The 24,017-nt window shown below is 32.6% G+C and overlaps 1 long non-coding RNA gene across 1 annotated transcript in view; it reads left to right on the top strand.

Moving 5' to 3' along the window:
* The window catches only part of LOC127719349 (uncharacterized), a 52,548-nt gene extending 29,027 nt beyond the window's left edge, over window positions 1-23,521 (top strand). Inside the window, exons 2-4 of the long non-coding RNA XR_007990231.1 lie at window positions 13,894-13,949; window positions 18,679-18,733; window positions 22,481-23,521. This is a non-coding gene — a long non-coding RNA (uncharacterized LOC127719349). The remainder of the gene's footprint in view (window positions 1-13,893; window positions 13,950-18,678; window positions 18,734-22,480) is intronic.
* Window positions 23,522-24,017: the final 496 nt, after the last annotated feature.

Raw genomic sequence — 24,017 nt, 5'->3', positions numbered from 1 at the left:
TTTGACATATCATTTGTTAACGCGTAACACGAGTGGTGAAACATTTAGTGTATGAACTGCTATTGGTATTTGTACGTTTGACATTTTAATTTTTTGGTATCATTGTGTCTGTTTTATTGGACTAATGGTTTTCGATTGCCCCCTTTGTATTTTTTGTTCATCTGTAAGACCTATAAGCAACTACACCTTGTTAAAATGTTTTTTACAATTAACAGCGATTTTCCTTTGATTATTTTAGCTTGTCCTTGTAATCATGTAAACCCTGTGTCGTTAAAACATGTCTTTTGTATTGACCAAATTGGTGATGATGATGATGATGATGATGATGATGATGATGATGATGATGATGATGATGGATGGTTGCTTAACTTCCAGCGGTAAAATATGCATATTCAGGACGAGAACATGTTTATAGCTTGCTGTTCGGTGTGAGCCAAGGCTCCGTGTTGAAGACCTATAATGGATTACTTTTGTAAATTTTGACTTGGATGGAGAGTTGTCTCATTGGCACTCATACCACATCTTCTTATATATATTATGTAATATGAATACTAACCCTGCTTTGTACTAGACGGACATCTTTTCGTATCTTTTATTAGCATTCTTTACATCTATCATTCTATCATTTTCATTATTCCGGAGCACCTGAAATCACCTTCGGTTTTTGGTGGGGTTCGTGATAATCAGTTTTTAGTTTTCTGTGTTGTGATTTTAGACTGTTGTTGGCCTTTTTCGTTATCGACTTATGAGTTTAAATATCCCTTTATTATCCCTCGTCTCTCCTATAAGGAAACTCTTGAAAAAAACTAGACAGAATTGTTTCTTGATCTATATAAGATACGTCTTTGGTAAAAATATCCAAATTACCGTGATACCCGCTTAAAAATCGTTAAATAAGAATAGTAAGTTTCTAGATCAACGTTATCGTCTTGATAAATTATTTGCATAAAATAACTCTGCAGATTTAAGTAGAAATTACATTACAGCAATATGAACTATGCTGAGAATGGTTAATACAATTCATTGATGCACAAAGAAACATGGTAAATTAATTGGTGTACGGTGATGACTGTTATCGGCGACATTTAATATTGATGCTGTACACAACTGAAATGTCAAATTACTATAAGGACAAACTATTCATGTCGATGCAGAACAACGTAAATGTCAAACGATAATAGAATATTAAACAATTTCAACTTATTTTGGCATCATATCCATGGTGTTACTACCAGCAGCTCGTCAGGGTGATTACACAAATCACATTTCAGCATTCTCACAGAAACTATTTGTAATAATTTGCGAACGTAAGATTTGAAAAGCTTGATATGAAAGACATGTCTGGTTATAAATCTCATTTCCCATAAAAGTGTAACGATTAAATACATTTGTGAGTTTTAAATCCCGATGAGCGATTGACTACCATGGCGATTCCTTATACCCGATTGGTTATTTGAGGCTGTCTTCCATCATTTTGCATTTTCTTGTTTTCTTTTATTAAGAAAATTAGATAGATATAAGAAGATGTGGTATGAGTGCCAATGAGACAACTCTCCATCCAAGTCACAATTTGTAAAAGTAAACCATTATAGGTCAAAGTACGGCCTTCAACACAAAGCCTTGGCTCACACTGAACAGCAAGCTATAAAGGGCCCCAAAATGACTAGTGTAAAACCATTCAAACAGGAAAACCAACGGACTAATCTATATAAAAAACGAGAAGCGAGAAACACTTATGAACCACATCAACAAACGGCAACTACTGAACATCAGGTGTTCACATATCCTGATAGTTCACGTTAAATTTATACAAAGCTTTCCCAGAACACAGGCTTATATAGAGATAGAGCTATTGTATATACAACTATTTATTATTGAAGGTCTTCTGTAAACTCTGGATGTCCTTTGGGTTTTTTTGTTAAGTTTTGGATGCCGTTTTATTGACGTTTACTGGCATCACCATTAATTGTTAAATGTTAAAAACAAGGGTAAATTTATTAAACATGTGGCTTCTGTCTAGAAATGTTTTTATCTAATCAATCCCAAGTATTTTTACTCAGTTAATTTTCATATAAGATGCAGATGTTACATATAAACTTAAATTTGTTTGTGTTCAATAAAAACGTTCAATGCTATTTCTGAATATTAAGAATACATAGCTTTTGATAGATTTAACATGCAAAATGTTTTGATACATTAACAGATTATTGATAGGATAACAATCAGATATGTTTTAGGTAATTAATATTCTTTTGCACAGTTTTAAAGACGTCATACTTCATGACCTTTCTCTCGTTTATGAGGGAAAAAATACACCATGAAAATCAGACGTGTTTACAGATTACGTAATATTACATCTATGTAACAGATAAAATGGATTTGAATTTACCTTTTTCATTTAGGGCTTAATATAGAAGAGGGACGAAAGATACCAGAGGAACAGTCAAACTCATAGATCGAAAACAAACTGACAACGCCATGGCCAAAAATAAAAAGACAAACAGACAAATAATAATACAGATGACACAACAAAGAAAACTAAAGACAAAGCAACACGAACCCTATCAAAAACTTGGGGTGATCTCAGGTGCTCTAGAAGGGTAAGCAGATCCTGCTCCACATGTGGCACCCGTCATGTGGCTTATGTTATTACAAATCCGGTAAATAGTAGTTTACCGATGTTTAAATATCATGAATCATTTATTCTGCAATATAATGTAGTAAAAATACGAGTTATTTCCCTTGATATGGGAATGTCGTAAAAAATCAAAAAGTCCGGTACATGTCGTTCTGCTTCTCATTTCATGAATTTACACTTTTTAGTGGCAGAACAAAATTAATGATCATAATTGAGATTGATTTCAATCGTTCCCTTTAAAATGTAAATTTGGAAATTAATACTTATTTTTAGATGAGATTTTGTTTCATTTTTCACCGACTATATATAACTATGATTTATGTCAATAATATGAGACTCTTTATACTTTTAAAGCTTTATAATTCAGATTTTTAATGTTTGAATGAATTTTGCAAATTATTTCATAAACCGGGCAACTATTGGCGCAGACGACACTATCAGGCGTTGATAACGTATACATGATTTATTTAAAATTTTTAGAATGACTATGGTGCATGCGTAATCTCTTAAAATCACCTGTGTGACGTATCAATTAAATCACATGTCAGCAATAGACCACTTTCGAGTTATCCTTCACCGGAAAAAACTCGTCAATTACGCGCGCCTTCATGACGTCATTTACCAGATAGAAGGGATCGCCTGTATCCCTGCACTAATAACGTTCATCAAGCGTCTTAGTGATCGTCATTGTGCAGGATAAACTAGAAATAATGTTTGTTTTGTAAGTACTTAATCACAATTCCCTAATGACAGTAGTGCTGATTGTCAATTATGAGAATTTAATTTGCCGAATAATTCGTGCAATATAGCATTATAGTTTTCCAACCACTTGCTCAACATTGGAACGGAAGTGACGATGCGCCTAAACGCACGAATGATGTTATGAGTTTTTGACGGAAATGCATCGAACTCGAAAGTTGTCTATTGGGAAATTAATTTGAACACACATGCAGGAGTGAACGTACATGCTAAAGTAATCATTCAATTATAATAAATAATAAGTTTTAATGATTCTCAATCTTTCATTGTCCGATCTACAGTATCAATCAATCAAATCAATTTGAAATCAAATAATTTTATTGGTGTAAATTCCAATACAGGAATGAGACCAGCTGACATTTACAAAATACAAATACACAAAATAGACACAAATAAACAAAAACAAATATACAGAGACATATTTTCTCAATGATAAGAGACACATATTTTATATCTACATTGCGTGGAGGTGTACTATATTAATAATTCAAGCTATTACAATAAGCTTAAATACTACAACAGTTCTTAACAACATTATGTTTGTTTTAAATGAATGTTCGAATCATACATATCGCTTATTCCAGCTACACATACAGTACAAATGTCAGTATCATTACTTTTCAAAATGAAACTAAATTTATCTTGTTCAGACATATTAACAAAAGATGGAACTATATCACTTAGATTACAAAAGAGTATATTTCTATTAAATTCTAACGCTTTACATATAATGAGAAAATGAAATTCATCTTCAATTCCACCCTTGCAAAGTGGACAATTATTTAATTTTAAAATTACTAATTCTAATTTTTACCATTTTAGAAATAACACTTTTATTAAGGTCCAGTAGGAGATATTTTTCTAATTCGAAACTATTTTTAACTTTGCGATACGTTCTTAGTTTATTACCATGACTATCTTTATTAGAGTCACAAAAAGAGCTTGTTTCCAGGATTTTATTAATTCCTCCTCTAATTTCTTTTGAAATGAAAAAAGTAATTTTGTCTTTGACATAGTATTTTGATTTTCCCAAACATGCTGAAAACCAAGTTTACCCCACAAACACTTTTATTTTACTACAAAAACCATTAGACATGTTAAAGTTTTCACTGTATGCTTCCTTTACCATACTCTCACTATTCATATTAATGATATGAAGCCAGAAATTAATTGTATTTTTAAGGGCTGACAATGAAAGTGGGAATAAACCTAATTCAGAAAGTTTGGCATTATTAACATGCAGCACCTTTATTTACACCCAATAAAAATTAAGTAAATTTGATTTGAATCTTATTTGGACTTAAGTTTTCATAGTCTGACTCGATGGTAGTATATAGTTTTACTAAACTAACAGTAGCCCAAACTTCACTGCTATATAATAAAATAAGTTTAGCACATGAATCAAAAAGCTTTAAATGTTGTAGTTAATTCATCTTTTCAGAAAATAATAATGTTCTAATACAAAATATAGCTTTGCTAGCCTTTTTACATAACTGACCAATTGCTGTACTAAAAGATCCAGATGGTTTAAAAATTAAACCTAGATACTTGTATTCATCAGTCAGCTCTAGTAGTTTTCCATAGTAATAGAATTTGTGTTTTTTTATTTTTTCCCCTGTTTTATTGAATATTATAATCTCGGTTTTATCAAGATTAACAGACAGATTCCATTTATCACAAAATATGTTTAATTCATCTAAAGCATTTTGCAGATTAGATGCAGATTCTGATATTACTACTAAATCGTCTGCATAAAGAAGACAAGACACTTGTTTATCATCTTGGCATGCTGGATCATATTTGTGGTCAAACGTTTCAACCAGTTCATTTATATACAATGAAAATAATGTAGGGCTTAATATACAACCCTGTTTTAATCCTATACATGAGGGAAATGTTTTTGTTAGTCCCTCTTTTAATTTTACAGAGAAAGAGACATCTTTGTACATATCTTTTAAAATATTAAAAAAATATATTTTTTTATAAATAAAATAATGTTAAAATGTGATCACTTGTTCTGCTATTTGTCCTAAAGCCTATTTGCTCCTTGTGAAATATACTGTTATTTTCAAGAAAGTTATCTAACCTGGTAGATAATATCTTTAAGAAAAATTTACCTAAACAGCTAGAAAGAGCTATACACCTGTAGTTGGAAGGATAATTAAAACACCCTCCCATAAATATAGGCTTAATGATGTTTTCTCTCCATATAGAAGGAAAGATTCCGCTTTTGAATGTCAAATTAAAAATCAACACATATGTTTTAACTAATTTACCACATGACACTATAATCATTTCGTTTGTTATACCATCACAACCAGCAGATTTTTTTTAACTTTAAATCTTTTACAACCTTTAACACCTCCTCCGCAGTAATACTTTTATCTAAACAATCATTATTACAATCAATACCACTAATGTTTTCAGTATCTGAAATATGTTTAGAACATCACTAGTTAAGGATGTTCGCTACTCTGTTTCAAAATAACAAGCTTTTAAAAAGACTAATATAAATTGAAAGTATATGAATAAATGAACTAAAAAAGCAGAAAAAAAATGAAGGGTCTGTGTGCTTGTTTTCAAGATATAAGCCATTAAAAATTTGGCGGGAAATGATTCTCTCTAGATTTTTCATACAATTAACATTGACACCTTTTTTCTTTCAAAAACTATGAAAAAATAACAAGTATTTTACAAGATTTTCAAATATGGCTTTTTAAACTATATGTAATAAAAATATGAAAAGAAAAGTAGGGGTTACTACATGGATAAAACCAGAGGATTCCGAATATCTTGCAAAAATTCAAAAACAAGAGGAGCAAACATCCTTAACAGACAAGAACTTATAAAGTAATCAACCGACTTGAATGTTCTTACATTCATACGTACATTCAAAATGTTTTCTATCGCTACCCTGTATAATCACGTACGAATTCATTGAAAAGAAATGATATAGTAAATAAAATTGAGAATGGAAACGGGGAATGTGTCATAAAGACAACAACCCGACCAAAGAGCCACGAATGGGTCTTCAACACAGCGAGAAAATCCCGCACCTGGAGGCAGGCTTCAGCTGGCCCCTAAACAAAAATGTGTACGAGTTAAGAGAAAATGGACGTCACACTAAACTCCGAAACATATAGATAAATCAAAAGTAAAAAAACATACAAGACTAACAAAGACCAGAGGTTCCTGACTTGGGACAGGCGCAAAAATGCGGCGGGGTTAAACATATTTTGTGAGATCGCAACCCAACCCCCTATACCTCTAGCCAATATAGAATAAACAAACACGTAGCAATACGTAGAGTAAATCTAAAGTTTAAAGGAAGTCCGAGTCCGATGTTATAATAGATAACAGAAGAAACTAAGCAAAATGACAATGATAACATAAATTAACAAAGGACTACTAGCAGTTACTGAAATGCCAGCTCCAGACCTCAATTAAACTGATTTAAAGATTATGTCTTCATCATATGAAAATCAGGCACAATCCTTCCCGCTAATGGGTTTATTAGCATACCATCATAAAATATAAGAGAAGAACATAACCCGTATCATTCCAACAACTGGTTTAGGAATAAATGTGTTTATTTCCGATGCAAAGACCCTATGAGTGAATCAATATTAATTCAAAAAGTGTTTGTTCCTAGCACAAAAGCATGAAACTCAATTTGAAAAAAAAATCGAATCAAAATAAAAGCACAGCCCTTACTTTGAAATTAGCCGTTTCAAAATCTAATGCCTGCTCGGTCATATTTTCAAAAGCGTACACCATCCGCCGTGATTGGCTAACAACGTCTAAAAAAATTGAATACCAACCAATAAAGTGACATTGCTTTCATATTGGGATACACACAATGAAATTGCCCACAGTCATTTACATTCTGAAACGGAGAATTGTTCATACATCATTGCCAGTACAAGACGACCCTAGAACAGATTTGAAAAGAATTCTTTGCTAGATTTTCACATTTTAGTCCTCTAATCTTTGGTGAGTAGTTGTCTTTTGACAACCACATCACATCATCTTATTTATGTCATTCTTAACATAAACATTTTGAACTGTTTCATTGTTATATTATAGTTCGTTTCTGTGTGTGTTACATTTTAATGTTGTGTTTCTGTTGTGTCGTAGTTCTCCTCTTCTATTTGATGTGTTTCCCTCAGTTTTAGTTTGTAACCCGGATTTGTTTTTTTCTCAATCGATTTATGAATTTCGAACAGCGGTATACTACTGTTGCCTTTATTTATCAATGCACGATGTTTAAAGAAATATATATGATAATGTATTTCAATGTATCGAAAACCTCAGCTTCCTTCAAATTCCACAAAACATTTGTTCATCTGAATATGAAAATAACTTTATAAATATTTTATGCTAAATTTTATAAAACATTTATGATATGCTGCAAGACAGACGTTACATAAAGACTCATTCACTTGGGAATAAAATGCAATATCATTTGTAATAACACTTTTGAATGGGAAAAGGTCAATTCTACGATTAATGGGCGATTCGCAGTCATTGGCATTCACTTTGATAAATACTCCATCTGCGCTTTGTTTACATGTAAGAAATTATTGCTCTGACATATAATATAAATGAAGGCAATTTGTGTTAACCGTGTCATCTCTATGATAAATGTTTCGACTGATTGTCTGAGGTATCGTCCTTTCTGAGTACATATTATTAATAATTAAGACTTGCTGTGCTGGCTGATGAGAATAACTTAGTTGTCTTTTGATTTCCATTAAAATCGTAGATTATTTATAATATAGATTACTTATGTTTCTCTACAATGCTATTTATCAACTTTCTATTTTCTATTTTCGTGACAATTTGATATAAATACTAGAACTTTTATTTAGATAAAGATAAAACATTAGAAAAGTTACTGTGAAGGTCAAAACACGGTCTGCAACAATAGACAAGGTCAAACAAACTCTTACTAAATCGAAGAAAATGTCTCGAATGAATGTGACTAGATTGAACAGACACCACCTTATTTTGCCATCATCTTTAACTAAATTAGAATATAAATTCTCTGAAGCAAAAGAACGGACAACCGCAGACAACTACCCAAATTTGAAAAAAAACCAACATAAACACGTTAAAGGGTTGATCTGAATTAAATGTTAGACCTCACTATTAACATTTGTGTACGTGATTGACTTTAATTTTAAATTCACTTTAAATATGTATTGGTTTGGTTTCTTCTGTTGGCCACATATTTTCCTTACAAATGAAAGATCAATCATTCATGGCATATCTGTGATTGGGAAAATCTTTCCAATGAAAAATGTAAGGTTTTTTTACTTGCCTGTTGAATTTAACAAGTTTGCACTTTTACTTTTGAAGTAGCGTTCCATAAGTACAAACATATGTATTGAAATAAGGAGTTGTGGTGTTATTGACAATGATACAATAATCCAACAACCAGAGGGCGAGAATGTAAACAACTGCAGGTCACCGTAAGGTTTTTAAAATGAGCAAAACCAAAATTGTATAGTAAGCTATGAATGACACCCATAAAACAAATTGTGAAACAATTCAAAAGAAAAAAACCAACGACCTGTTTTTTGTGCTAAAATCAATAAACCAAAAACAAATATGGCAAGCAAAATCAACAACAACCGATTGATTTTAAGCTTCTTGCTTGGGAGAGGTACATGCATGTGGCGGCTTCAGACATATTTGTGAGCGCTCTATGTTCCCCATTGATTCGTCTATTTTTAAGTTGAAAGAATATATGAAAAGAAGTCGAAAAACCTGTCTCATTTCTGTTTGATACAAGGAGTTAATCATTTGTTTCGGTAGACACTTATAAGCTTAATCAAACAGGTCTGTAACTATTTAATGATCAAGACACAAAGTCAATCTAAGAACAAAACAAGCAAAACTCAAGATAGACAAGAACAACTATAGTGTAACGCAAAACAAGAAGAACCAGATGAATGAAATGTTTTCGGTTAAGATAATGTTAAACAGATTAACACAGAAAACAAATAGTTTGGTTATAATCAGTTACATTTAGCGAAAAACAATCATGGGAGGCGGACAGTAATTATATTTTTTTTTGGAATTTGTCTTCGATTGATAGAAAATTTTGTTATTTGACGTATTAAAAACTATGACAGAAACAATTTCTGTTTCCTCGAACAACAATACCAAAGTTATTCTACTTAAATAGAATAAATTTACCTCTGATATGTATGCTCCCATACTTTTTAATTTCAGTTTTATTCCGATATATAGAAATAAGAAGATGTGGTATGAGTGCCTATGAGACAACTCTCCATACAAGTCACAATGTGTAAAAAGTTAACAAAAAAATGTTTAAGTACGGCCTTCAACACGGAGCCTTGGCTCACACCGAACAGCAATATATAAAGGGTCCCAAAATGACTAGCCTTGTCCAATGGATTCATCGCTTACTTGTTTTTTATACACATTTTCTGAACGTAAATTAGTTAACCATGCTTTTTTATTTAAAGAAAATGTAAATTAACATGCAATCAATATAACAACAATCACATTAGTCTAATCACGTTCAAATATTAATACTAATAACAAGTAGATATCGTAAAGGTATCTTTTCACTAAACGTGTAAAAATATGCTTTGCTGATATTGAATATTTTAACATTGACATTTTACATGTTTTGTCTTACATTCAGGGGGGGGGGGGGGGGGGGGCTGAATGGGTTGACGGGATGAGCCTTCATACCTGTATTTTTTATTTGTTTTTCTCTATATTTTTTCTCCATATTTTACATTTCTATATATTTAAGGTGGTACCTAACACTACAGGGAGATAACTCTATAAAAATCAGCTAAACGTTTTAATTACGTTGTATTGTTAAGGAAATATTAAGCTTCTCAATGATCAAAATTAGTGTTTGTCAAACTGCTATATAACCAAAGAAATTTTTCTGATAAAGTGGTTGGTTCAAATTTTTTGAAATTTTTATATTTTTGTCAAAGGGTCAAAGTTAACATTTTGTCAAAATTTTATGAAAATTAAACGAGCCAAATTAATATTAGTCAAGGTGTTGGGTACCACCTTAAGTACACAATTATTCTCTTTTCTTTATATAGCGCATTTCTTTATTCTTTATTCTGTTACCCTTATCCAGACTCTCATTCAGTAGCTTGAATGAATTCATAATAGTATATAATATGTCCAGTCTAGGTTGCGTATCCTTCTTTGCCAGAGCTGAAAAACTATCGACATTTAACCGTATCAGTCATTCCATATTGATGAAAGTTCCTCAGTTTATCAATATCATCAAAGTTCAACTTATCAAAGTAGAAATTTGATCTCATATATGAAATTCAATGACTTCTATTTTAATAAAGTTGAGAATGGAAATGGGGAATGTGTCAAAGAGACAACGACCCGACCATAGAGCAGACAACAGCCGAAGGCCACCAATGGGTCTTTTCAATCCTGAAAAGAACGAAATAACTGCCCATGGGAATCTTAGCTTAGACTTGTAAATTTCAGAACTTCATCAAGTTAATTGTCATAATCAGGGTTCCCTACGTGAAACCTATTAGTTTCATCTCATTACTTTTTCCTATCCTCAGAAATTTTAAAAATAAATATGCGCAATCCCGGGCTTGATTACTAAGCATTGTTAATAAATCTGCGTACAGGGCAGTGTATTTAAGTTCTAGAGAACCTTTTACACTTCCGGTTTGTCTGCTTTTAGGGGACAGAGTGATGATCAACGGATCCAGTTCTATCGTTTTCGTTGTTATTGTTGTCTTTGTGAAATTTTTATAATTATATCATTCATAAATATATTTCACAAAATGACCATTATATGCACATTTCAATCTCTGAAACGATGTACAGTATTTATAACTTAAGAATGGTTTTGAATGTTTTCCTAACAGCAGTGGTATCGTAGTATCAACAGGGCATTAATGTGTTTAAAATAGGATATTTTGCCTAAACAACATACATCATGCATACGTATGCGCACAATTGTTTTCTAAAACGTTTTTATGTGATGAAAAACGTGTATTTTAAAGTGGTGCTTTCAAGCAAGGTTTCCTCCCCTCCACACACATATACATGCACACACAAATAATGATAAAATGTAATAAAATCAAAGGATTTGACCCGCTATCCTTTTATTTACGACACGATAATTCATCTGTACTGAGTCTGACACTTACAAGACATCAGTTGACTGTTTGTAAACTAGAGCATTCGGTCATTGCAACATGTAGATATACATATATATATATATACATAATGCATATTTAGATACGATCTGGGTAAACTTATCGATCCTTTAAATAAACTTATTCTAAAAGGTAAGAAATTCAACACTGTAATTAGATCTTTGAATATTGTTCTTATTGGTATAAATATTGATTTTGTTATAAGTAAATTAAAACCAAACTAAATATTATTGTTACAAACCTATTCACGGTTCTACAATCTGTCGATTCCTGTATCTTGACAAGGTCATGTTCTTCTCTGACTGTTAATGACGTCTTTATGCTAAATTCATTGGATGTTGGGTGTGCACTGATTGATATTTTAGTCTTAAATATATGATTTTATTTTATTAGTTGTTATTGGCATCCAACTAGCTGTCAGTAACTGCGAGAACTCTCATATCTGTACTTAGTGTCTGTTTTGTTGTGGGGATTTATAAATTCCTTGCTACGTCTGTGTTTTTGTTAGTAGTTTTTCTGCTTTGAATCGATCCGATGAGTTAAGCCCTTTTCAACTGATTTTTATAGTTTGTTCTTATGTTGTACTGTTACACCACTGTCCCAGGTTAGGGGTAGGGTTTGGTGCCTTCAAACTAGTTTAACCCCGCCACATTCTGTATGTGAATGTCCCAGGTCAAAAGCTTATAATTTTGTGGTTGTCGTTTGTTGCAGTATATCATATTTGTTTTTCGTTCATTGTTATGTACATAAATAAAGCCGTTAGTTTGTTTTCTCTTTTGAATTGTTTTACATTTCTCTTTTCGGAGCCTTTTATAGCTGACTATGCGGTATGGGTTTTGCTCATTGCCGAAGGCAGTACGGTGACCTATAGTTGTTAACTTCTATGTCATATAATCTCTTGTGGAGAGTTGTCTCATTGGCAATCACACCACACCTCCCCATTTTTATATATAATACGACAAATATTTCAGGGAAATTGTCAACGACAGTATAATATGTACTTTGTAACAACTATTATTTTGTTATAAAACATTTAATGAGAATGGAATGGAATGATCAATCGAAAATAATCATTATGCTAACATTATTGGAAAAGCGATGTGTGACATAATAATCGGACGGAGAGAACTACCGGAGACTCGAGTGTATTCGTTACATATGTTTCATTTTTTGTACAAGTTGTTATGTTGCACAGATTACAAAGCTACCATATTAATAGCATCTTTATCTATTTTATGCTGGTCTGTCGTTAGTTTTCCATGTGAGGGCAATACATTGATTAATGAGTCCCGTTTGTTTCTAGTAGTGGTTGTTTCCCCTTCCTGATTCCTATTCCTTACTTATTTGATAAATTATCAAATGACCAAATTTTGTTTGATCTTAAACATATTCCCTTTTTCGCACACTAATAACAAATAAAATATGCCGCATGGCGCATGAAATTTATGAGTAAGAGCGAAGACTGATAAACTAGGTTGCAGAATAATGTGCCCGGGTAGGGTAACATTCGAATATGGAATGGAAAAGCAGAATATGTCAAAGAGACAACCACCTGTCCAAAGAGCAGAATTCCTGTGGACTGTGACCTTATGAACTACTGCATAACCATATATCCTCCTTCTAATAGGCATGTTATATTTGCCAGTGGATTCAAAACAACACTGTAGAATAAATAATATACAAGAAGTGTGTACAGATGCTTTTGATCGGTAAACTAATGTCCCCTTAATTTGACATTCAGAACTGTATTGTATTTCTTTAGTTCAATGGAAAAGTTATATAACGGTTGCATTAACGTCTTGTTAAATACAAAAATATTGTAGGACAAAAATGAAAAATAATACTTCATAATTTTTTTACAAACGAACTGGATCTACCTTAATTAGGAACGTTCCAACCCCCACTAAGTAAAAACCAAGGATTCACAAGTATATGAACAAGCGAAGAGGTTTAAAAAATAGCCAGATCCATCTAAGGATAACTTTGCCTGAACTATTTATGTATAGTATATTCATAGTCTATCGTAACACTCAATATGGAGATTAACAACTAATTTACTACATATAAACGAGTAAAGTAAATCAAGGCTTCCCAGGGAAATCAATTCATCAAACATTAATTAATGTCAACACATTTTCCCTACATTATCTATTCATACACCCACGTTCCAGTCGATAGAATATTTTCAGGGGAAATATTTTCATAAATTAAATGATTTGATAAAATATTTATATTTTCTATCGGTTACTGTTTTGTATTGATTGTTATAACACTAGTTTATTTTCATTGATTTTGCAGACGACATGAAGGATGTTAACTGGTGACATATTTGCCGTATAAATCAACTAATTGTGGTAAGTTTCTTTAATATCTTTTTAATGTCATTACTTCAGTGATAAGAAAAAAGGTTACCACAAACAAGGGAAACGCTGCTAGTAAAAATAATTTGCCACAGTACTTATTACTGTATTTCCTCTCAATATTGGTATTTTATCTGCATTGTTGTATATTCTCTAATGTATCAACAAATTCCTATGAAATTAATTTTTACTACCACTTTATGATATCAGATTACATATATGCATAACATATGTAATTCAAGAGTTTTATCATTATCGTAAAAATTACTTTAACTATAGCAATATTTTTTTTACTACGTTCGAATACTATAGTATAACATCAAATAACAACAAAAATCGCGAATATTGTTATCATTATATTTATTATTTATATGAGATCATGACCGAAAAATCGACTATCCTTACTTACATGTTTGAAGGTATTTTTGAAACTATGTTTGAATAGATTTCCTTGATAAAGGGTTAAATTAACAAAGTAGCTAAGCAAAAAGGGTTCAAGTTATAAAGTTGAAGTCATCTTTTTGAAAGTTTACGGACGCCATTATGGTTTTGTTGACAGTTATGGAATATCTGTGTCACATATGAGTACGGGATCGTGCTACTTGTTGTAACCTAGATCCCGCCTGTTTTTTTTCTATTTTGACATTACAGAAAGCGACCTGTTTTTGAATTTTTACTTGCTTGATCAACTCGACGGCGCCACATGTGGAGCAGGAACTACCTATCCTTCAGGAGTCCCTGAGTTCACTCCTGGTAATTGAAGAGGTTTGAGTTGCGTAGTCTTCAGTTTTCTGTCTGATATTTTGTTATCGTTGTTTATTCTTTTGTTAATTAAATGTTTGGCCATTATCTTGTCTGCATTTATTGAACTTAAGATTTCCGAATGCCCGGCTAGATATCTTCTTTCACTTTTAATAGATTGGAGGGATGACAGGATAAAAAAAATAGGTTTCTGTGTAAAAACGTTCATCCAAATCCCGATTCTGACATTTTGAATGAGTTTGAATTCATTTGGCAGATGTTCTATGAATAGCAAGATACGCCATCGGTGTCCTCCTTTTTGGGGGTCTCATTGGGGGGTTCTGATCCCGGATCCAGCTTACTGTTTTGTCAGATTCCCGTATCCCGCTTACACTATGTACGTAAGCAATTCTAATTTTTTTGTAATTTCTCGTGTCTCGCTAGACTTCATTTCCCGTTTTCACGGCACAATAATTTGACTTTCACGTGTCACGCTTACAAAAAATCGGCAATCCCGCGTCACGCTTAGACCCCAATGAGACCCACCTTTTTGGGTTCATGCGATTTCCTCAGTCTTTATTTGTTACCTTAACTTGATTTGTATATCAGTAAACAACTGCTGCCTCAATTTATCGAAGGATATAGAAGTCTTTAAGACGTACACATATTAATGTCCCCAATTGGGTAATACTTTATGGGGAAGTAGCATTTTTTCTTGGATTGGGGGAAAACATTATTTATTTATTTGGCCTTATTTCTTAAGCTCATTTACCACTTCATCTATTATGAATAAATGTTTTGCGCAAGTAATCTGTGGAGTAAACCATATTGTTGCAACATTTTTCTTTAATTCATCCTTATCTTTAACCGATAGTTAAAAGATATTTTTGGAAGGGAGGTCATAATTCATGAATTGAATATGGAGCAACCTGCACTATATTGTGTTCTAATGACTTCTCGTTTCAATTTTCTTTGTAATATTTTAATTACAGTATCTCTATATTAACACAAAGACAATGATGGACGGTGATGATATGTGTCTTTTTCAATTACATTCTAACACAATCTAACGACATTTGTGATTTCTATAGAATTAATCTGTTGAAAAGCAATCGTAAGTCCTTCAAGGAATCAAATCCATTAGAGCTGTGTGAAATACAAACCATGTGATTAATTTATCTTAGCTTTGATAGATGTGCATGTTTTAACTTGTTTTTGTTGAATGTGTTTTATAACAGAAACTGAAATATCGAACTATGTTTTAAAATTTAAACCAACCTTAAAAACATGTGTTCGTGACCTCAGCCATTGTGTTTAATATCATGAAAATATAATTCTGAAATAGTGCAAGAATCAGATAAATGATAATATACATTGGTCAGAATTATGTAACAACTAACCAGTGAAATGTCCCTTTTCTTTTTTGTTCGATAATCATTACGAATCTTACCAATAGGTCCGGGGACACAGTTATCGTCCTTTGATTTTCGTTGTCTACGAATAGAGTCCCTAGTGTGGACAGTGTTTAACTTGCAAATGAAAAAAAAATTGGGCATGCATTTTTAGGTTAAGTAGTGATTTGGTCCAGTTTAAAAAGGTCAAACATTAGTATGTCTGAAGCTGTCAAACTGAATTACAGACCCCCTTAACAGTTATCCGTATTTTGAGTTAGAGCCGATAGACTTTTCTATAATTTTGATATAATTTGTCCCAAAAGTATTACACTACACTGTAAAAATCTTTTTTGGAAAGAGAAGGTGCGATTTTTTGTCGAGCCTTCGACTTTAGTCGAAAAAGCGAGACATAGCGATCCTACATTCCGTCGTTGTCGTCGTCGTCGTCGGCGGCGGCGTCCACAAATATTAACTCTGTGGTTAAAGTTTTTAAAATTTTAATAACTTTCTTAAACTAACCTGGATTTCTACCAAACTTGGACAGAAGCTTGTTTATGATCATAAGATAGTATCCAGAAGTATATTTTGTAAAAATAAAATTCCATTTTTTCCGTATTTTACTTATAAATGGACTTAGTTTTTCTGCCGGGAAATATTGCATTCACTCTGTGGTTAAAGTTTTTAAAATTTTAATAACTTTCTTAAACTATCCTGGGTTTGCACCAAACTTGGACAGAAGCTTGTTTATCATCTTAAGATAGTATCTAGAAGTAAATTTTGTAAATAAATAAATCCATTTTATCCGTATTTTACTTTTGAATAGACTTAGATTTTCTGCCAGGAAACAACATTCACTCTGTGGTTAAAGTTTTTAAAATTTTAATAACTTTCTTATACTATTTTGGATTTGTACCAAACTTGGACAGAAGCTTGTTTATGATCAAATGCTAGTATCTAGAAGGAAATTTTGTTTTCTTCCAGTTAACATTACATTCAGTCTGCAGTTAAAGTTTTTAAACATTTATTAGATTCATAAACTATCCTGGATTTTTACCAAACTTGGACAGAAGCTTCTTACAATCAAAAGATAGTATCAAGAGGAATATTTTTATTGATTTACTTCCTCATTTTTGTTGAGCCTGCTATTAACAGAAAAAGTAGGCGAGACACTGGGTTCCTCGGAACCCTTACGAATTTTTTAATTTGCCTTTTTTTGTCTTAAAGAAATGCACTACCAAATAACTGTGTTTTCGGGCCAATAGTAGCCATACTTGGAGCAAGAAGTACTTGATGGACCAAGTACTCTTACTCCATTTCTGATGTATTTTGGTTTTTTCTTTTTCTGATCGATACTAGCTTGTCCATGTAGTTCACATTCAATGTATAATTTTGTATTCATAAAAACTTGACGATTTAAGTCTCCTGATCCGTAAATTTATCGATTGTGTACTTTACCGATTATGACATTTTACTCCCGGTTTTTGGTGGAGTTCCTGTTGCTTAGTCTTTAGTTTTCTATGTTGTGGTTACTGTAGATGTCTTTTCGTTTTTTCGTGTTTTGCCATGGCGTTGCCAGTTTGTTTTTTTACTTATCAGCTTAGATATCCCTTTGGTGTCTTTCGCCTCTCTGTGACTGAGAGAGAATATACATGGCAGGTGATGCAAACATAGCCAGAGACATTTACTTAGGACAAATCTGGTCTCGTTCCGTTTGGAGTTCATGCGATTCCCTCATACATTTTGAAAAAAAAAAGAAATTTTCACCTTGATTTGTATCTCCACAAAGTACTTGTGAGAACAAAATATTGGTAAACTACTATTGCCTTAAATTGTATACCTGAAGAAGAGAGGCGAAGGATGCCAATAGGAAAATCAAACTCGCAAGTCGAAAATAAACCGGCAACGCCATGGCTAAAACGAAAAAGACAAACAAACAACAGTACACAAAACACAACATAGAAAACCAAAGACTGAGCAACACGAACCTCACCAAAAACTTGGGGTGATCATAGGTGCTCCGGAAGGATAAGCAAATCCTGCTCCACATATGACACCCGTCGTGAAGAAATGATTTCACCATACCATGTCTGTAATCATACTCTGACGATCAATTTCCTAATTAGGACGGTTAGGTATGATATTTCCTAATGTTGACGGTAAAGTTTGGTATTCATATGAATTTATTGGACTTATCATATAATATACTTTTGTATTTTAAACCATCAGTTTAAAATTTATCATCATAACAAATGGGGAAACACACAAAGCACATACGTAATGAATTGAATGAAGCTATGGATTAATTTGAAGACCTTATTCAATCACAAATACAAAAAAGCACTTTTGTAATAAACATTTAAAATACAAATATGTTCATAACAAATGGGGAAACACACAAAGCATACACGTAATGAGTTGAATTTAACTATGGATTTATTTTTGCAGTCCTTATTCAATCACAACTACAAATAGAAAGAGCTTTTGTTAATAAATATTTACGATGCAAATATGTTCATCGAACACTATATTTGTTAACGTCCATTCTTAACATTAATACGCACATATGATTTCTTTTAAATATTTTACAGGTTAGGTTTATTCCGCCTTGTGCCATGTGAACAGCTTCTAACTAATGATAAACAGGTAAGTAAATTCACTTACATAAAAGATAGCAATAAAACACGTGAAAATCAAAAAGGAAGATAAATTTATGTATCTAATTATTTTCAATGTGTACGATTATAACTAGACGCTTTAATTGCAAAAAGCAATATGTTTTGATCTACAGTAAATAGTAACGATTACGGGCAATTTTTCTTTAATACATTTGCATACGATATTTCTGTTAGTCTCAATCAAAATTGATTTCTTTCCTTCATCTATTATGATTCGCAGAAATTTTGAGACCTCTTTTACTTGTTAATATATGTCGATAACAGCTGTTCTGTGGATTGTTTAGACCCTTATATGCCCTTTTATGTTCCTTAAGGTGGTACCTAACACTACAGGGAGATAACTCTGTAAAAATCAGCTAGACGTTTTAATCACGTTGTATTGTTAAGGAAATATTAAGCTTCTCAATGATCAAAAATAGTGTTTGTCAAACTGCTATATAACCAGTGAAATTTTTCTGATAAAGTGGTTGGTTCAAATTATTTGAAATTTTTATATTTTTGTCAAAGGGTCAAAGTAAACATTTTGTCAAAATTTAAGGAAAATTAAACGAGCCAAATTAATATTAGTCAAGGTGTTGGGTACCACCTTAAAAGTTGCTACATTCTATGAATATTTAAGCAATAGTTGTGGCTATCATAGCAAGATTACTATAGCATATTTTGACCCTGCTTCTCCAATTAAAGTGTCGTCTTTTATTTGTTCATTCATTAACAGATATGGACTCCTGAAAATAACATCTAAGTCAAGAATATGACAGTTGTTATCCATTCGTTTGATGTGTTTGTGCTTTTGATTTTGCCATTTAAATAGGGACTTTCCGTTTTGGATTTTCCTCGGAGTTCAGTATTTTTGTGATTTAACTTTTTATCTAAAATATAAGAACGACTTTAATCAACACAACAGTTTTGCAGTCAGAATCACAAATTGTTTGACCAATACGATGGGACTGTGTCTCAATTTACTGGCTACCACTAATTCATCTTATTGGTTACTTAATAGTAGCTGCAATTTCATATGTTTTATTATGTTTTTTACGTTTACTGAAATATTGGTCTAGATAGGCCAAACAAGAAGGTGGCCGTTGGCTTTTTCATTTGAATTGTTACAAATATATAATTTTGTCATACAGGGGCAATTTAAAGCTTACTGCACGGTAAAAGAGAGGCCTGTGAGAAGTGATTTACTCATTGTAGAAGACCACATGGTTATTGTGACCTATGGTTGTTTAATCATCGTCCTGTAGTCTATGGTGGATAGTTTACTCATTGGCAATTGTACCACTTCTTCCTTATTTTCTATTACCCCCGCCTGTACTAAGTAAATATTTCTAAATCAAATGTTGTTCGTTGCTGGTTGTCTTTGTCTGAACGTCTATCGATCGGATAATTGGGTGTTGTGGTTGTTGTGTCATTTTTACTCTCCAATATTTGTGGTAATTACTGTTATCTTCTTATTATTATATAAATCTATTATTGATATATTCATACGGTCAAAACTGTATATAAAGGTCATCCGCGGATACTAATGAATACATTTTAGTATTAAACGGTCATTTTGAGCTTTACATATCCGAAAAGTCATGTTCAGCCTTTCAGTCAATTTTCAAACTTATCCACTGCGTTAATTCAGTTCTGTTCAGACAATTATCTTGCAGTCAATTCAGTACCGTTCAGTAGCTTTGCATATAATTCAGTATTATTTTTGATGTGTACAGGTAAATAAGAACTACTGAACAGTTTGAACAAAGACTGAAGTGATCTTAATTGACTGCAAGTGAATAATTCCTTTTTACTAGCACGGCCGATTCACCATGTACTAATTTTCGACGTTTCCTTATTCGCCCGACTTGATGCCGAAAAAAAAAGAAGGAAAGTATGATAAAAATACTCATGGTTTTGAAATTTAAAAATAAAAGTCAAAGATAATGTTGGTTTTTATGGTCAATACCACAAATTGTCTTTCGAATACCACGTGTCAGCTTACGAAAAACATCTTTATGTAATTTATCTTTGAAGGCAAGAATAGTCATTTGATCTAACATCTCATGAGGGTTGATGCATATATAGCATAATATACTTATTTGTTGACGCACCGGGTCTCCCGTTTGTCACTCGTGCGATTACTTAAGCTAGTTTCAATTACGGCATATTTTGTTAATAGAAAAATAAAAGGTAAAACATTCTACACCGAGGTTCAAGTGATCAGTATGCTGGAGTTTCGTTTGACAACATATTTGTTGAATTTAGACGTAGACTTTTTCAACAAATTGTCGGCATTCCTATAGGAACGAACTGTTTGCCTCTCCCTGCCGAACTCTTATTTTCATAGAGTCGGAGTTCCTTCAGACATTTATCAAAACCAAGAAGATCGGAGAAGCCAGATAATTTAATTTCACATTCAGGTATATTGATAATGTTCTTTCCATTAACAATCCAACCTTTTCTGACTGGGTTCCAGTTATATATCCTCCAGAACTAGAAATTAAAGAAACATCAGACACGGCTTCCACCGCCTCATTTTTAGACTTTTTCATCGAGTTGGTCATAAGCGGTCATAACAGCACCAGAATCAATGACTAACGAGACGATTTTAATTTTGAAATTATAAATTTTCTTCACCTTAGCAGCAATATACCAACTTCACCTGCATATGGGATATACATTTCCCAAGTCATTTGGTATTCAGGAGCTTGTAGCTGCTACTCAGACTTTATAAAACGTCACCAGTGTCTGAGCAGAAATGTTCTGAACCAGGGTTATGTCAAAGAACGTCTCTTCCTTTTTCTAAAATAGAATAGTACTTCGGAAGATAACAAGACCTTGTATTTAACGAAGAGTTCGGTATTTTTGTTATTTAACTTTTTAGTCGTTATATTCAAAATTTATTTGCCAGTTGCGCTTCTGATGCACGAAATTTTTAGGGTGACATTTCTTATTATATTGTTAATAGAAACTACAAACAAACTGCAGTCAACACCAAATATTTTAAAAGAACACATTAAGATATCAGCGAATACAATTGCTGACGAGGTGATGTCCATCGGTTAGAAGTGAAAGTTGAAATTATCCCTTCGTAAATTTTACGGACACCATCACGAGTTGGTTCACCGTTATGGAATAACCGTTTCACAGATGATATCGGATATGTTCCTTATGTCGTAACTACAATACCTTTCCCTTTTCACGAATGTGACCTACCGAATTAGACTATTTACCGGATTTGTTATAACATAAGCAACACGACGGGTGCCACATGTGGAGCGGGATCTACCTACCCTTCCGGAACACCTGAGATCACCCCCAGTTTTTGATGGGGTTCGTGTTGCTTAGTCTTTAGTTTTCTATGTTGTGTCATCTGTACTATTATTTGTCTGTTTGTCTTTTTATTTTTGGCCATGGCGTTGTCAGTTTGTTTTCGATCGTTGAGTTTGACTGTCCCTCTGGTATCTTTCGTCCCTCTTTTAGAGCGTAAATTGTATTAAAATTAAGATTGGTTGCCTCAGAAGTGACAGACATGATATAATAGAAAAACAAAGGATCTGGGGTATCCATCCATGACACAAAATCAGTACATGCATAGCAAACAACACATAAAAAGCAAAGGAACAGCGCTGTTGATGCTGTTCTTCTATCAACATAAATATGATTGTAAATTGATTGCCGTAATTTCGGTTTGTTTTAGTTCTAATAATAACAGTTTCAGTTGATCTTTCAGGTTGGTACAAAGTATAGCCAAGAAATGAAATGGATGAATAATGATAACTTTATCAAAATGATTTGGTTGTGGACGCCGTTGTTTGCCAATTTTACAAAAGTAAATTCAACAAGGAGTAACAATGTCAAGTATGACGTAATGAACGACCAATCAATGGACGATTCAGTTATGACGTTACCTACACAACCATCTAATTACGATCATCTGTTAAAAGTTCGTCTGCTGGCGCTAACAACGTCTTCCATTGCCATTGAGTGGAATTATGAAGAAACTGTTTTTAGCAATAAAACAATGCTTGGATCAAAAGTGGAATATTTTCTAAATAGTGGTAAATTTTCTTCCGATATGTTACAACCGCATATACATTCTTTTACGTGTGAGCATTTAAAAGTTGCAACAAAATACACCATTTGCATTTCTGTGTATTTAAGTGAGCTTGTATATTTAAGGGAGGACGACTCCATTGTTTTATCAAAATGTTTCGGAGCTGAAACAATACCATACATTCGTAATGATTCTATTTTAGTTCTTGTTATTTTACTTTCATATTATTTATTTATGGGAATGATTGGGGTTTGTCAATGGAAAAGAAAATGTCGTATGCAGACGTCTAAAAATAGACGAAATGAAATCGTGCAAAATACCGAAAATAATATAAACAGTAATTCAACTATGCGATTCAGGGAATTGGAGGAACAACAACGATTAACAAACCCAGTATGTTCAATTGAAGAATCACGCATTTAAAAACGCGTGTCTATATCTCCTCAGGGTATACCAACTTACCAGTAATAAGAAATAAGTCCAAAATTTCGTGTCATAGTGTCATCCGAGATTCAATTTGCATTTGATATCTGGCGTGTGAATATACATAATGTGGTTTATAATGAGTAAGATATTATTTATTGTCAACTTTATTGGAAAAGGAACGTGATGAATTTGAGAAATGTACAAAGATTTACGTTTTTGTATTGGACTATTTATACTCAAGAAACCCAAGATATATGAGTTCAGTTATTCTTAATACTTCAACAGAAAATATTTCAATATGAAGTATTGATTTCTTGGATCACCTCTACGCAGTAGTGGGACGAGACTTAGATGTGCAGTTTCCGTAGTCGACGACCACAGTTTGTTAAAGTTTGTGATTAGGTCATTTTAGGGGAACCACTGAATATAAAGCAATGATATTTGGTATTTATTTGTATAGGCATTGACACGTATTATTTCCAAGGCGATTATTTGCTCCATCAGTCATGCTCTATCGCCCTTGAAAATTTTGTTGAGTTTAGATACAAAAGTTTGTGATTAAGTCAGTTTAGGGTGAACCGTTAATGGTAATTAAATGATATTTGGTGTGCTTCTATGTTATTTGGTCTCTTGTGGAGAGTTGTCTCATTGACAATCATACCACATCTTCTTAGTTTTATAGTTATATCAGCATTTTTTTATATCATTTCCATTTGGATTAAATGGTTCTGCCCATCAGTAGTTGGCTATTGACTTTTTAATTTTTTGCCTAGTTTTCATGTAAATT

The sequence above is a fragment of the Mytilus californianus genome, unplaced genomic scaffold (genome assembly GCF_021869535.1).
Source record: "Mytilus californianus isolate M0D057914Y unplaced genomic scaffold, xbMytCali1.0.p SCAF_11, whole genome shotgun sequence".
Taxonomy (NCBI): Eukaryota; Metazoa; Mollusca; class Bivalvia; order Mytilida; family Mytilidae; genus Mytilus; species Mytilus californianus.
The sequence above is the reverse complement of the archived record's forward strand: the minus strand, read 5'-3'. Positions and strand labels throughout refer to the sequence as shown.